This window comes from Trichosurus vulpecula, chromosome 5 (assembly GCF_011100635.1).
Source record: "Trichosurus vulpecula isolate mTriVul1 chromosome 5, mTriVul1.pri, whole genome shotgun sequence".
Taxonomy (NCBI): Eukaryota; Metazoa; Chordata; class Mammalia; order Diprotodontia; family Phalangeridae; genus Trichosurus; species Trichosurus vulpecula.
In genome coordinates this window covers 54639401-54655377 of record NC_050577.1, presented here as the reverse complement: position 1 = coordinate 54655377, position 15977 = coordinate 54639401, and the positions used below count along the sequence as shown (strand labels likewise).

General features: G+C 38.5%; 1 protein-coding gene across 1 annotated transcript in view; it reads left to right on the top strand.

Annotated features, from left to right (window-relative positions):
* The window catches only part of FAM171A1 (family with sequence similarity 171 member A1), a 180908-nt gene that overhangs the window by 132388 nt on the left and 32543 nt on the right, over window positions 1–15977 (top strand). The window lies entirely within an intron of this gene.

Sequence of the window (15977 nt, the reverse complement as noted above, 5' to 3'; positions counted from 1 at the left end):
GTCAGTTATCTCTTTTCAAAAAGCGGGTTTTCATTTAAAGGGAAACAAGTTGGTTTTAATGATAATTGTGTTGGAGGATTTCCACTTTTCTTTATTTTTTTAATCTGTTAGATTTGCTGAACATGCATTTACCTTTATCTCTCTCCTACCTGTTCCTGCACCTTTTGCATTCCTGCCCATCATCTGGTCACAAACTATATTCATTCCTTTGTTTGAAATTAGTCATTGGTTAATAAATCTTCCCCAAAAGGAAATGGCCCTAAAAAAGAAAACTTCCCCTTACATCCTGAATTTATCTCCATGGAAAGTAGAGTCCTAGATGTTCCTGCCTAGCCACCTTGTTTTGAACTTCAGATGGGCATTTTTTGTCTGGTTCTCTTTCAAGATCAGCGTATTTTTAATACAAAATCTATAACTTGAGAAGATTTTTAGGACATATTTAATAAAGAAAATTTTGGTTTTCTTAACTTTAATAGGCTAATCTGATTTAAGGGTACATGCTGAGGATTTTCCCTATGTATGTTGGTTTCTAGACCTCCTTTAGCTGCTAAATCAGTTGCCTTCTGTACCATAGGCAAGTTTAGACTCCCATTTTTAGGGCAACATAGGTCTGTACCTAAAACTAGTATATCCCACAGGGCTAAAAAAGCATCCCTTTTGACCAACATTGAGCACATTGGTCAAATTCTAGCTAAACCTCAGTGGCTGATCATCTGCTAGTCTAGAATACCATGATTCAGTTTTGAAATCAAAAGCCCACCATTTTTTGCTGTACTCCTCAGCGACAAACCAACAGCATTGCCTACAATTATGCCACATTTATTTGTGCAAGTCTGATCTTTCCCAAGTGTGCTAAGGCGTTTTTGAAGAAATATTATGCTAACATAAATGCTTTCTATACAAAACCATCTGGTTAATTCATGGTCTTTTAAAAATTGTATTTTTCTCAGCTTTTTGATAAAATACAAGTAATGTGCATCCCAATGTCAATAACTAAACTAACCCTTCCTGATGCTATTGATTACAGAAACATACTTTGGTATTGATCAGAACTGGGTATATGTTGTACTAAATTCTGCTTTCTTTCACTTTACATTCACCTTTCTCCGTACCTGTCTGTTGCTCATATTTATCGTCTTTATGGGAATATAATCTTTCAGTGCATCAGTCTACAATATTCTACTTAGCCTTTCCTCCAGCTACTAGGCAATGAGATTGTCTCTGCTTTTTGCTGTTATACATAACACAGGTACAAAATGTGTGATTGTCACTTTTTCATTTGTATTAATTCATTTCCAAATTACCTCAATGTTATGATTTACTGGGTTAAGTGGTACCATTTTTATGACTCTTACTGTCTGTATACCAAATTTTGTTCTCCCTAAAAAGCTGTGCTTATTTGCATTGCCAACAACAGAGTGGCACTGTTTACCCAATGACCCTGCCAATGATGGATTTTATATTTATTCTTGCTAATTTAATGAGTATGATGTGGCATCTCACGGTTTGTTTTCTATTGCATTTCTTCACTTATTTGTGAGGTTAACTATTTCCCCAAATGTTTATTTACAGTGTTTTCCCTATTATAATTTTTTGTTCCTATATTTTGACCACTTATAAAGATGGATGTTTTAAATGTTGGTATGTAGCTCTGTGACATGACTTTTTTAGTGCGTTTCTTGAAATATAAATCAAGTGGATCTCCATATAAAAACTATATGAGACTTTATCTGCGAGCCTAAGAAGAGCTCAGGGAGACTTAAATGTAGCCCCAAATAGGGAGAAAGTAAGAGAACTTGGGAGTTACTTATTCATTGTCATAATTTAATAGAACATTCTTGGATAAGTTTTTGGTCTCCTTGGGGAATATGGGAATTCTGGTACCACTTTCTTTATCCCTATCTATAGTATCACTGTCTACCTTTGCCTTTCTCAGTCTTTAATTTGGATGAATGGGTTGAAATCTGATAATTAGATTGGAAGATAGGCAGTGTTGTATTTCTTACATTCCTGTGATCACTTTATGTTGTTATGTTATGTTATTATGTTGTTATGTGTCATTCCATAAGTGAAGTATATTGTATGACTAAAGAGGCAGGAAAGTATAAGGCAAAGAATATTGGATCTAGGTTCAGATCCTGACTACTGCTCACTAACAGTATGAGATTGATACATAATCTCTCCAGACCCTCAGGTTCTTCATCTGCAAAATGTGAGAGTTGGTCCAGATGACATCTGAGGTGGTTTTTAGCTCTCCACCAAAGAGATGATATGTACCATGATAGCTTAAAGCATGTTTACAGAAATGTTCAATATGTTTATTGGTCACACACTTTCTAAAAAATAGCCTTTGATGCATCAATCTCTAGGCTGTTAGAGGCAATTCCCCAATGACTGGCCAAATTCTCAATTTCCCACATGTGAATAACTTTCATGTAGTTGAACCTTCTACTGGGAATTTCCATTGTATATTTGCTTTATTCTAGTTTAATTAAGGTCTTTTAATGTGGTGCTTTGCTATGAAAACTCAGACTGCCAAGTTCCTGTCTTACTTATTGACTCTAACAGATGATTATGTGAATGTAAAGCAAAGCAAAACTTTTGGATAGCTCTTTAAAATAAGGTCTAAACATTTGGAATGTGTGTTTAGAAAAATTTTAAAAGAAGAGATTTTTCAAAAAAGTACATTTTTGAAAGAAACTATATGTGTCCTGACTTAACAGAAATTCAAGAGAGGTTGGTGTAGGTGTTACAGGCAATGGTGGTGATATGTTGGGTTTTGGTTTGTTTTTTTTTTCTCCAGGGATCTGTACATATAATCCACATTATTGTGATAGAAAAAAATTTTAATAAAATAAATTTAATAAAAATTTAAAAAATAAAATTTTGCTCAGGCAGAGAGTCAGAAATGAATCTTGAAAAACTGAAACTAGGCATTTTCTTATAATCTCCTCACTTATCTTGGTTTCAGTGTTGGTTTTTAATCTCCAGTTAACCATCTGTGTTCTGGTCTTCCCATTTTCCTTAATTGATTTTTTTTAAAAAAGCAAAATAGGAAATGAATAGTTAGTATTTTTTCTCTGCAGTCCTACAGTTATCCTCCATTCCCTTCTAAGAAGCAAATCTCTCTTGGTGATTCTTCCTTTTGCCCTCTCCTAGCTATTTTAAATGTCCTTCTTATTGTCCTGCGCATTAAGTGCAAACCTCAGCTCATTCAGCAATTTCACTCTCTTACTCAACTCCAGTTTGGTGCTGTTCCTTCACTCTTTGTAGCCCACATCTTTCTCTTTCCTGAGTTGGTTGATGACCTCCCATTGTAGCCACATCGGTCTCTTTAGAGGCCTCCTTTTCTCCTTCAGTGAAATAATTTGTGATTACATCATCAGAATCATGTTCTTTCTCATATTCTTTACCATCCCAACCTGAAGTGATTTCCCTTTTGGAAACTTTTTAGAGACCATTAGGCTAGTGGGCTTAAATCTGTTTTTTCTCTGAATTTTTGAAATCTACTCTTCTTAAGTCATGAGTATACATAGAATGTCATACCTCTCCATAACTATTTCTAGTTCCACCCTCTGGGCTGGGAGTAGGAGGGTAAGAATGAGAGGAAGTGGTAAAGTGCGCAGAGGATCTGGCATGGAGTCAGAAAGACCAGAGTTCAAATGTAACATCAGACACTTATTAGCTGTGTGACCCTGAGCAAGTCACTTATCCTTATATATGTGTCTATATGTGTATTTGCCTGTTTTCTCAACAATGGGGATAATAGCACCTACTTCCCAAGGTGGTTGTGAGAATCAAATGAGATGATAATGGTAAAGCACTTGGCACATGATAGGAGCTACAGAAATGTCAGGTATTATAATTTTTCATCATCTCATGCCTGGATTATTGCAACAGCCTGTTAGTGGGTCTACCTGCCTCAACTCTCTCCCCACTCCAGCCCAGCCTCCATTTGGCCAACAAAGTGATATTCCTAAAGTTCCAGTCTTAGCAAGCTTAACTCTTCCTCTTTGTAACTTGCCCAGGTTACTTATAGTGTTGATCTTTGGGCCAAGCAAAACAAGTCCAATCTTATGGTAGCCCTTCAGCTGCTTGAAGAGTGTTCTCCTGTTCCCATTAATTCTTCTCTTCTCCAGGCTAAACATCCTCCCATTCTGTCAAGTTATCCACCTAATAGCATAATCTTCAGGTCCCCCATCATCCTACATATGCTCCAGCTTTCCTTTGTTTTTCTTCACTTATCATCTTAACCAAGTATTCCAGGAGTAGTTTGGCCAGGGAAGAACAGAACTATTACCTCCTTTGTTCTGGTTTCTGGCTCTAAATGTAGCCTAGAATAACATTACCTTTTTTGGATCCCAACTCAAAATGTTCACTCATATTAGAGATGTAATCTACTAAAACCCCCAAATTTTTTCACATGAACTATAGTCTATCTACACCTCTCCCATCTTGTATTTGTAAAATTAAATTTTTGACCCTTACTCTAAAACTTTAAATTTTTCTCTATTAAAACTTTAACATATTAGATTCAGCTTATTCTTTTTTATCCTGTTTGCAATCTATTATTGAACATGATGGATACCTTCTAGTTTTGTATCAGCTGTTTGATAAACATTCCATCTATGTTCTCATCCAGGTCATTGATAAAAATATTAAATGACACAGGACCAAGGCCAGATCCTTGTGGCTTTCTACTAACCACCTCTTACCAAGTTAATGTGGTACCATTAATGACTTTTTAGAAAAAGTTTGGTCATTTAACCAGCTAAGAATTCATCTAACAGTAATATCATCTGGCATGTATCACCCCATATGTTTTTAGTGAGTATAACATTGAGAAACTGGATTGAAATCTAAATATATATATATATTATCCCTTTAAAAATCAGCCAGTAGACACAGTTAGCCCCTAGGAAAGGTTTTTACTGAGATGGCGTAGTAAAAAAAAAAGTTGCTACAAAAAATTCCCTTCCCTGACCCTGTCACAAACACATAGGAAGAGTAGTGCAGAATAGAATGGTAGTGATGAAGCACTCGTGTTGAGGACGTGTGTAGCCAAGACATCTCATAGCTCTATAACTACAGGCTATTAGTGTGTTTTTTCTCTGTATATAGACCTCACAAAGGTCCCTGCTGGGTGCACTGCCTGTGTTAGACAAGATGCTCAGCTGTGCTTACACCTCGCCAAGCATCACTTCTGGATAGGTCAGATCCACTGGACTACCTGGATCTTCTCCTCATTAGGCAGCTGTAGTCTCCACTACCTCATACTTAAAGCTAAGCTACAATGCTCAGCTAGGTTACAGCTCTGTTCTTTCATAAAGAGCAGAGACCCTTAGCCTAAGCCTGGAAGAAGTTTCTCTAATCCTCTTCTCTCAGATCCTCAAATATAAGACTTGCCATCTTCCAGACAGAAAAATGGAGGTTTTAGCTTTTCCTTTTGGCAACTCAGCCTAATTTAGGGCTAGGTAACTCTGTGAGAGAGCTCATCTTAACTATAGGACCATCCAGTATATTTCCCAGATCTTTTTTTTCTGCCACTAGGCCATAGCCAAGAATGAATGACCATCTGCCCAGGAATCACCAAACAGCTCTGGAACTCGGGGTTCCCCACCTTTTTTTTTTAACTTGAGGGTTCCACTGTTGGTCTTTGCATTAAGTGGCTATAGACAAAGTACAGAGGGAGTCTATATCTTCTTTGTCTCTGCTGGCCTTTAATATTCAAATGAGCTACTCAAAACTTCATATCCTAAAAGCTGTAAAATGATCCACTATCTTCTATAAAATGCTGATGCAGTCTAAGTGGGATGTGCCCTATCCTAATTTGCCCATTAAGAACCACAAATTTGCTGAAATCTGAAAGGGACACAACTTTTATATCTATCTACAACATTCTTTTGATTGACCAATCTGTAGATCCTATCAAAACTGGAAATGAGGTTAGTCAGCAATGAACTAATTTTGATAAGACCACGCTGACCTATAATGATTACTGCTTCCTTTTCTAAGGAAACTATCCCCCTAATCATATGTTTTAAAATTTTTCCAGGAATAGAAGTTAAGCTCACAAGTATATCGTTTTCAGACTCATGCTTTCCCATTCTTGGGAAAATTGGGCTAGCCTTTGTCCTTCTCCCCATCTATAGTATCTCTTCTTCACTCTGAGATCTTTCAAAGATCATCAGCAGTGGTTCAGCAAACATGTCGGCTAGCTCTTTTGGTATCCCAGGATGATCAGCCAGTTCTGGAGGCATGACCTCCTTAGAAGAAATTGGATGCTACATAACTGTCTCCATACTTATTGGGGTTTACACTCCGTGCTCACAACCTTTACTTTATCCTGCCTAGTTCATTCTCTTTAGAAGAGAAAAGCAAAGTAAAGTGAGAGTTCAGCGGTTTGCGCTTTTCACTGCCCTCCATCATCATCATTGCCGTAATTCACTTCAACCTCCTTTGAACCTCCTTGTGCTTTCAGCAGATCTAAATAAACCTTTTTTTGTTTTTGTTAGTGTTCTCACCGACAGTGTACTTAAAAACAAGAAAAAAATAATTTCATATACTGATGAAATCAGTGTTAAAATTCTCACCGCCTACAGTACAAAATATTTTAATATCGTTCATCCATATTTACGGATAAAAAATTGACATGCTAAAAAATTAAATGATGCTTATTTTTTAAAAAATGCTGACAGAAAATCTTAGTCCTTTTCTCTATTTTGGGGTTCTGCTCTTTCTTGTAGAATTTAGAGGATTATTTTGGGGTTTTTTAACCTTGTCTTTATCCAGCATCACTGGAGAATACAGCATTCTACATGGGTTTTCTAGATAACTAAAAACTACCCTTTAATGGGTTAAGATTGTTTGTTAGCCTATAGTTTTTAACGTAAGCTTTCTAAAACTCATTGCAGAATGCTTTAGCTCCTTAAAGAGGGGATACAAAATACATTTGAAAGTTATTTTAAAAAAAAGTTAAAAAGGGGTCACCCTTGTGAATCACTCTCCAATATTGCCATCACTTGCAGAATTAATAGGCTCAAGGTCAGTGTTGGCAGGGTCCTCTTAGAATAAAAAGCCTGAGATTTACCGCTTGGGAACTTAGTGATGTTGACATCTGCTCCGAGATCATGCTTTGCTTCCTTGGCAATGTTTCAGGTGATGGGAAGTGAGATGATAGCTGGGATAGTTAAAAAAAAATCCTTTCATGCCTTTTATTCCCCTTTATTCTTTGAGGATTTCTATTATTGTTATTGTTGATACATTGTAGGGACTTCTTGAAGGTTCACAATGTCATTATAATTTAGGAACTTAGGTAGCAGTCCCATTCTGATTATTTCAAAGCACTTTTCCTAATATTTGGTATCATCATGAAGTAAGTACTGGGTTTTTGTTAGACTAAGAGAGTCAGAAATACCAGTGAAGCAATTTACCAGAAATTCCAGCCGATTCACAGTAGGGCACTGCCACCAAGTGATTTCTAAGAGACATCATGGTGCAGTGAATAAAATGTACTTGCAAGGGAAATCAGGCACTTGAATGCAAGCACTGCCTTACTAGCCACGATCATAGACAAGTTCCCCTGCCTCCTAGACATGCTTTTTACTACCCACCTCATAAGGTTGTTGTGAAGGATGTGCTTTGGAAACCTAAAAATACTACAGAACTATTATTATTTGTATTTCAGCTACATGATATGTTTAAAAGAAGCTTATAATTTAATCATGTTGGATATTTCCATGCTTTCTTGGCTTTTTTAGAATCCCAGGGATCACCAGATCCTCAAATATGTGAGTCCACAAGACCATGATGCTTTTTCCTGCTAAAGAGTTATGGGCATGACTGCCTTCTTAAGCCATAAGTAGGAGTTCTAATCATCCATCCCGAGCACTGTATGTCCCAGCTCAGAGCTGTCCTCAATGTTGGTAAACAGCTTGAGGATCTTGGAACAAAAAGCTTTTGCAAACCAAGGGACATTCTTTGTGTGCCCGCAATGTGGGGGAAAAAAAAACACTGGTCCTTTCAGCATACTTACATATCAATATTACAACCCAGTCAGCAGCTGTAACTTTGAACATAAAAAGGTTGCTATTTATTTATCATTCTCAATTATCTGCACCAGTGGAGGAGAACAGTGGTTTAGATAATCCAAAACACTGGAAAATTCAAAACAATTCATTTGGCTTTTGAATGCATTTTTCGAACTTACATTTGAGGTGTCTGACATGCTTGTCATCCATATTGCTTCAAGACCCAACTGAGAAAGAGCTGGAAGAAAATACCTCAGTTTTCATACTAGCCCCCTTCCTAGTAGCTTAACCCTGGTTGCTATGTCTTTCTAAACTTCCTGATTGCCTTACTCACTGTTGCCCTCAGAAGCAAGGTAAATTAATTTTTTGTTGTTTTAAAAGTCTTTCTCAATGGCTGACCCAGTTTGGAGGTGGGGCGCCACCTTGGATCACCTTTGACCTTCTACTATTCCTACCTGAGTATAGACCTAATACCATGTAACTCAGGGGAAGAAATGAAGAGAACGTGAACAGAATTAAAAGCAAAAAGGAAGCTAGAAAATGGAAAAGAGCATCGTTACGAGAGCAAGAGTGGCCTGGAGAAGGGTCTGGGAAAGCAGGATCCTAAGTCAGGAAGACCTCTTAATGATGTGTGACGTAAGGTGGGCCTGGAGTCAGGAAGACCCATATTCAAAGCTAGCCTCAGAGGATTACTACATGGGTGGTCCTTAACCTCTGCCTCTGATCCTCAACTGTAAAATAAGGACCATACTAGTACCTGACTCCCAAGGTGGTTGTAAGGATCAAATGAGATAGTTTCTGTGAGACACTTAGCACAGTATCTGGCCTCAATAAATGCCTATTCCCTCCGCAACACCACCACCCCCTTTTCCTCCTGTGTGATCTGGGACAAGATATTTAACCTTTCAGTATACGGGCAACATTCTGAAGACTTTTAAGTTGCTGGGCATGTGCTGATTTCCATTGGTAGAGGGAGCTTTCTCACTGGGAATTCCCTACACCCATGAAAGCAAACATAGGTCTGATTCCAGAAGGCTAGAAGAGCCAAGATCAAGTTTGCCAGCAAGTGCTGCCCTGGGTTGGTAGAGAATTGGGCTCACTATTAGCTAACTGTAGCCATGTCTCCAGTGGGACAGTGTTAAGGCAGTTGGAGTCAATATTCTCTGGAGACCTGCCCGACTCAGAGTATCTTACATCAAGTGAACCAGCAGTCACACATACGTAATGTTGTGTTTGGTTTTAAAAAATATGAAAATTTAGACATTTGTGAATACATTATTTCATTGGAGATTCCAGTCATGTCCTGTCCGGCAAGGTTGTATCTATGGCATTCTCTGATTATCTTTTCCCTATTCGAATATAAACTCCTTGAGATCGGGGATTGCTTCCCTTTTGTGTTTATATTGCCAACACTCAGCACAATGCCTGGCACATAGTAGGTACTTGGAAAATGCTCCATGGTTGAGTCACAATTTCATTCAGAACATATATCTTCAAAGGTGGCGGAAAACTTCCTGCTTGCCTCCCTTAATATTATGTAGCACTGGGGCAGCTAGGTGGCGCAGTGAGTAGAGCACCGGCCCTGGAGTCAGGAGGACCTGAGTTCAAATCCGGCCTCAGACACTTGACACACATACTAGCTGTGTGACCTTGGGCAAGTCACTTAACCCCAAATTTCCCTGCCTTCCTCCCTTCAAAAAAAAAAGAAAAAAATATTATGTAACACCGTAAAGTGCTAAATAAATCAGAGTTATTGTCATTATTATTATTATTATAGCTGGAATTTCTATAACATTTTAAGGCTTACAAAGCACTTTATGTACATTGTCTCATTTAAGCTTCAGAACAGCTCCTTGAGGTGATTGTTATTATCCCTGTTATACACATGAGTAAACTGAGGCAGACCCAGACTAAAAGGCTTGCCTGGGACCACCCAGCTAGTAATAGTCTGAGGGCATCTTTGAACTCAGGTCTTCCCAACTGCAGATTCAATATTCTGTGCATAGCAGCACCTCGCTGCCTTCTAGAGCCCTGCACTGACATTCAGACTCTGCCACTAACTTGTCCTTGACCTTGGACAAGTGACTTGATCCCTGAATCTCAGTCTCCACATCTGTAAAATGAGGGGTTTAGACTTAGCTGCTTTCACAGGGCTCCTCCAACTCTGACATTCTTTCTTATGATTCCATAATTCTAACTTCCTAGTCCTCGTGCCATATTTGTTCCCTAACAAAATTAGCTTTTTGTGCCCCTGCTTTTTCTATAACGTGTTTGTGTTAGAAACTTGATTAGAGGTTTTCTCCCTGCTTGGGGCGGAGAGCTGAAGCTTAGGGTTTACAGCCCAAGCATCCCTTCCCCCCACTGCCGAAAATATACCCAATCAAAGAAGATTGGAGTCACTCGGCTGCCTGCCAGCAGCAGGGTTAGCTCCCCTCCCAGTTCCTGGATGGAGTTGAGAATACATTCCATTGTGAAACAGCCAAGTCAATTCCCCTTTGTTAATTGGGAGCAAACAAGCGTAGGGATTTTTAGCCCTGCAGACAAACTGACAGCATCTGTGTTGCAAAGCCAAGAAATTCAGATGAATAGAAAAGCAGTAGGCAGACCTGAGAAGCAGGATGGAGGACAGGTGCTGTTTAAATATGAAGCCAGGATTCCCACACAGACCCCACTTTATAAGGCTCAAGGACCAGAGCATCCATGAGCTACAAAAAAGCATTGGGAGCTTGCAGAGTATTTCTTGGCTGAGTCACAGTTGCGGTTAGCACAAAAGGTAGGGTCCAGTTCTCATAAAAGTCCCTTTCCCTTTTTATTAGAAGGATATAATGCTCTTGGTCCCCATGAGACCATGACAGGCAGAGTTGCCATTAATACTGTTTCTATTTAGACTGTACCTATGATTTCAGTGATATAGGGACCTTGGTCTATCAGTGCAGATCAACAGGTCTTAGAATTGGCTGTGGGCACTGAGAGACTTGAACCCAGACTATTACATCTATTACATATAGTTTAAATTAATTAAAATTAAAGTTTATATAATTTTAATTATATTACATCTATCTGTTACAGACAAGGATAAAATGAATGTCATTTTACTTGACCGTGTTACTCATTTAGCCAACAAAGTAGGTGTGCCCTGTGAATCTACGGACTCTCCGTGGACCTAACATTATCATCATCATTCTCATGACTATCAATATAGACTTCAGTTTGTACCAGTAGCAACAGTGTCTCAGTGGATAGAGCCCTGGGACTGAAGTCAGAAAGACCTGAGTTCACATCAGACCTCAGACACTTAGCTCTGTGATCCTGGTCAAGTCACTTAACTTCTGTTTGACTCAGTTTCCTTAACCATAAAACAAGCATAATAATAGCACCTACATCCCAGGGTTGTTACAAGAATCGAATGAGGTCATTTGTAAAAATGCTTAACCCGGTGCTTAGCCTATAACAAGTTCTAAATGCTTTTTCCCTCCCCTGGTCCTTTAAGGTTTACAGAGTGTTTAATATACGTTGTCACCTTTGATTCTCACAACAGTCCTGTGAGCCAGGTGCTGTATATACACTTATCCTCATTTTGCAGAAGAAACTGAGGTTCAAGATGTTAAGAATTTGCCCAAGGTCATACAGCTAGTCAACCTACCCATCCAAGCCAAGCATCCATCCACTGCACCGCCTCTCTGGCTCTGGAGCAAACTGAGACCTATGGCAATAAAGGGACTCTCCCAAAGCCGCACAGCTACTGGTATGTGTCACTACTATCAATTATTTGTTTCCACGAACAGGGTGATTAGAACCTGCCCTACAGACAACCTTTCTTTCACCCTGCATTCAGTTCCTGTTGCAGATTTCACAGATTAAATCTACCTTGGAAAACAAATAAAGTTGGATTTTGCCCATCGCTACGAATAACTTTAAGAATCGAGAGATTGGTACCGCACATGTGCCAGCAAGTAGAATTCATTATTTTTAAAAAAAAGCAAGAACACAGAATCATTGTTGGGTATCAGAATGGAATTTTCACTGCCAAATAAATACCTTGCTGTGGGGTCTTGGGCAAAGCCCAGGTCACATGCTAGAGTCAATATATCTCATGCTTTGTTAGAGTTTCTCTTTGGATAGGGTCTCTCTTTGGGTGCTGTGGAGGCTTTCTTGAGAAGGGTGTGGGGGGGGGGGGGCGTAGCATCTGATGAAACAGGGCAAATTCAGTGAATAAATTGAATGTACAGTTCAACATCAGTCATGTGAGAAGACACAGTCAGTTACACCCTGAAAAGCAAATGTTCGTCTTTATTGGGTCTCACCAAATTCAAGTTATCATGCTCATCCTGGGTTGATGAGTACTGTAACCAAGGAACCCCGGGCAATGAGTGAGGATTATTTCACCTTGCTTTAGGAGAGGATCCGGTTTACGCTCTCTTTAACCTGTTAGGAGACGATTGAGTTCCAGCAGGACAGGGAACAAGCAGATGGTTATTCTTGCATGTGTAATAGCTTTTTAGACAGCATGTTGCCCTGTTGCCTCTGGGAATGGTCACTTGCTAGGAAAGAACTAGGTCAGTGGGTTTGAAGTCAGAATGTCTGACTGGATAGGCCTAATTAAAAGAGACAAGAAAGGAAACTACATCTTGCTAAAAGGTACCATAGACAGTGAAGTAATATCAATCCTAAATACATATGCACCAAGTGGTATAGCACTCAAATTCTCAAAGGAGAAGTTAAGTGAGTTACAGGTTCATGACCAAATAAGAAATAGAGAGTATTACAAAATGTAAAATACATAATTTTGATTATATTAAATTAGAAGGCTTTTGCACAAACAAAACCAATACAACCAAGATTAGAAGGAAACAGAAAGCTGGAAAACAATCTTTACAACAAGCATCTTTGATGAAGTCCTCATTTCTCAAATATATAGGGAACTGAGTCACATTTATAAGAATGCAAGCCATTCCCCAATTGATAAATGGTCAAAGGATATGAACAAACAGTTTTCAGATGAAGAAATCAAAGGTATTGATGAAGAAGCACTCTAAATCACTTTTTATTAGAGAAATGCAAATTAAAATGACTCTGAGGTACCACCTCACACCTATCAGATTGGCTAATATGACAAAAAAGGAAAATGATAAATGTTGGAGAGAATGTGGGAAAATTGGGACACTAATGCACTATTGGTGGTGTTGTTAACTGATCTAACCATTCTGGAAAGCAATTTGGAACTATACTCAAAGGACAACCAAACTATACATACCCTTTGATCCAGCAATATATGCCACTACTAGGTCTGTATCCCAAAGAGATCATTTTAAAAAAAGGAAAAGGACCTACGGATGCAAAAATATTAATAGCAGCCCTTTTCATGGTGGCAAAATATTGGAAATTGAAGGGATGCCCATCAGTTGGGGAATGGCTGAACAAGCTGTGGTATATGAATGCAATGGAATACTATTGTGCAATAAGAAATGATGAACAGACAGATTTCAGAAAAACTTGGAAAGACTTTTAAGAGTTGGATGCAAAGTGAAATGAGCAGAATGAGGAAAACATTGTACACAGTATCAGCAACATTGTGTGATGACCAACTATGAATGACCCCATTCTTCTTAGCAACACAATGATCCAAGACAAGTACAAAGGACATGTACAGAAAAATGCTATCCACATCCAGATAAAGAACTGATGGACTCTGAATGGAGATTGAAGCATACTTTTTTCGCTTACTTTATTCGTTTTTGTGTTTTTTTCTTTTGATCTGTTTCTTTCACATCTGTGACTAATAGGGAAATATGTTTAATATGATAGCACATGTATAACTTATATCAAATTGCCTACTATTTTAGGAATAGGGGAAGGGAGGCAGAAAAAATTGGAACTCAAAATCTTGTAAATGAATGCTAAAAATTGTCTTGACATGTAATTGGGGAAAAAAATAAAATACTATTAAAAAAGAAAAAATGCTCAGTTTGAAAATTAGGGGAAAAAAAGAATGCCTGACTGGAAGTTACAACGAAAGCCACAATGAAGTTCATGGATACCCTTGTTTAGAGATACCTGTTTTAACAACCTGGATTTCTCTGGTCACCTGATTTGTATCATCTTGCTCCGATTTTCAAAATATCATTAGTGTCTGTCCACGTTTAGAATGAAGCTACATTGTGGGATTCAGTTTTAGCTGCTCCCGCCCCCTTCCCCTCAACAACAAACAAAAAAAGCTATCTTGTTGAGGGTGTGTTTCTATAGAAATAGCAGTTACTCAAAACCTGCCTTTTTTTTTTTGTTATGTATGGAGCATCCGTATCAGGCATTCAAGAGTACACTGTCATAATTGCACCAGAGTAGGTTTGTCTCTGCCTCAACCAGTGAACAGTTCTGTTGCTGCTGCCCACATTTAATTAGCCCTTTAGGTAAGTTGTGGCTAGAAGAGTCTTGCCTGTGGAAGAAGATTAAAATGTAGATCAATGGGGTGGGTGGAAAATGAGGTAGTTCTTCCTTCATGGTGCACAGAAATAGAGGTTACAGCTTTAAGAGAATGCAGCTGGGAACGGCTTGTCTTTTTCTATATATACCATAAGCCATGGGTGTAGATTCGATGTGACATATTTGGATACAAAAGGTGCAGTGTCTAAATTAGAGGTGTGAGATGTATTGCGTTTTATGTTGCAATGGTGACTAAGAAAGGAGGGGGTCCTTTGCTAGGGTAATTGAGAGGAAAGTATTTGTATCTATGACGTCAGTTAAATGTGGTGGGTTTTTTTTTTAAGATAGGTAGATTGTGTTTCCTTTGTCGTTGGAAGCAGTACAAAGGGAAACAAGCAGAAAGAGAGGCAGTTTCCTAATTTAGTATAATTCTGATTTATCTGTAATTAGAAAAATTATCCTGAGGAGAGTTTTAGGTGCTTCCCCCCTAGCGCATTGAAACATTCTTTAGAAACAAAGAAAATTTTTTTCCTGTGAACATCAGCTGTTCCTTCCCAGATATTAAAATTGCCCATAAAATGGTCATTGGTTTTTATCATATAATTATCTACCCCTCCCCCAAAAAAAGGCAGTTTACCTGTGAAGACAGCAGAGAAAAAAGTATATTAGAAATAACAAAGGAACTCTAAAACTCCACGCTTGAATTACAGTAAGAGATATAATCGGTCCATCAAGAGAGTACACCCTGCCAACGAGCTCCGATTCCACCTTGTCAGATGTGATTCATTATTCAAAGGTACAAATTGTTATATTTTTGCCACCACAGGTAAAGTAAAACAGTAGCTGGATTCAGCTAACTGCATTTGTCCAAATGGCACAAGGCCAGATAACAAAATGCGCTCAGAGTGGGAAGAATAAAGAATGCCCAGTGATCTCAGAACACGGACATTTATTTTTTGGTGTTGCCTAGCAACTTAAAAACAATCTTGTAATATTAATCCATTCCTAAGAATTGTTCAATCCTGGAATGTTAGAGAGAGAGAAAATTTTCCTGAAAATAATGACATTATATCATCAATTATAATATGGTTCAGGTGGGCACTTTCATTTTAAAACCTTATTTTTACTTTCCCAAAATATTACTTTCTGGGACTGAAACTTCCCAGGCTAGTTGGTTGACAAGCTCCCTGAACAAATTATCATAATCAATTAAAATGAATCCACAGAGTGGTCAGGTCCAAAACCACTTGTCTCCTTTGTATTTTTTGTCTGTAATCTTTGTGTCAGGAGGTGACCTTTATTACCTTTTAACCTTTTACGCCTCATCATGAGTCGTCCAGAGCCTTGGTTGGTCATTGCTTTGAAAGTTGTTTTTCTTCACAATGTTGTCCCAGGATAAATTGTCCTGCTGGTTCTGCTCACTTCACTCTGTGTCAGTTCATAATTCCCAGGATTCTCAAGTCTATTTCTGGGTGTGGCATCACACTCCCTTGCTCAATGGGAGTGACTCCTTGACAGGTGTGGTGT